Source organism: Silene latifolia, chromosome Y (genome assembly GCF_048544455.1).
Source record: "Silene latifolia isolate original U9 population chromosome Y, ASM4854445v1, whole genome shotgun sequence".
Taxonomy (NCBI): domain Eukaryota; kingdom Viridiplantae; phylum Streptophyta; class Magnoliopsida; order Caryophyllales; family Caryophyllaceae; genus Silene; species Silene latifolia.
The window spans coordinates 165,530,765-165,531,866 of record NC_133538.1 but is presented as its reverse complement, the minus strand read 5'-3'; the positions used below and the strand labels follow the sequence as shown (position 1 = coordinate 165,531,866).

The following is a 1,102-nucleotide window of genomic DNA, read 5'->3' as shown; positions in this document are numbered from 1 at the left end:
AATCCGAAACATGTCCCTCAGCTCCACATCTTTTGCATAAAAAAGGGACCGTCTGAAACAACATTAACCTTGTATATACCTCCTTTTTGGGATCCCCTTAAGTCTATCTTGTCGAATCTCGCATTAAGGGCCTCTATTGCAGCTACAGCAAGTGATTCAGCTGAGCTCCTCTGATTTCCTCTAGAATTCACATGCTCAGCTTTATGGATGGCTATGTCATCGATGATTTTCCACCCCTTTGTCTCACCGCTATTTTCTTGAAATCTGCCATTAGCTGCAGCATCTAGGATAGCTCTCTGATCATCATAAAGACCATTGTAGAATTGGTTGCACAGAAACCACTTCTCAAACCTATGGTGGGGAATAGTTCGCACAAATCTCTTGAAACGGACCCATGCCTCATGAAAATCTTCATCAGGACCCTGTTTAAAGCTCGTGATCTGAGCTCTAATCGCATTGGTCTTCGATGCAGAAAAGTATTTCTTATAAAACGCTAAGGCCAACGAATTCCAATCAATAATCCCATTACCAGCTTGATCCAGATCTCGGTACCACTCCCTAGCAGTATCACGGAGCGAAAATAAGAACATTGTCTCCTTTACCTGATCCGGAGTCACACCTGCTGGTGGAGGTATGGAGCAACAGTAATCAATGAATGTCTCCATATGCTTAGCTGCATCTTCATTTGCAGCTCCCCCAAATTGGTTTCTCTCAACCAAGTTAATGTAAGCCGGTTTTGGTTCGAATTTCCTATCTGTCCCAGCTGGCAATGCGAATCCCTTGTAGAGATTCTCAGCTTTCGGCTCGGAGTGACTGGCTATACTAGCTTCTTCAACCATATCTGGAGATGTGACAGTCTCAGCTGATGAAGTAGAAATAAGAGATGAAGGTGAATCCTCCTCGAATAGCTCGTTCTCGTAGTAACTGGACAGAGTACTCAGCTCTTCCTCTGTCGGCAATACTCTAGATGATCGTCTCAACTTACGCAAAGTCTTCTCAATCTCAGGATTGAACGGTAGTAATTTGCCACTCTGTGACCTGTGCATAAGAAGAAACTACGAGTAGAATATAATAAGAGTTTAAGGAACAGATGTCCCTTAAA

The 1,102-nt window shown here is 43.3% G+C and overlaps 1 non-coding gene across 1 annotated transcript; it reads left to right on the top strand.

Annotated features, from left to right (window-relative positions):
- The first annotated feature begins 348 nt into the window (after positions 1-348).
- Positions 349-455, top strand: LOC141636317 (small nucleolar RNA R71). Its single transcript, XR_012540937.1, has one exon. It is a non-coding gene; the product is annotated as a small nucleolar RNA R71 (small nucleolar RNA).
- The last annotated feature ends 647 nt before the right edge of the window (positions 456-1,102 follow it).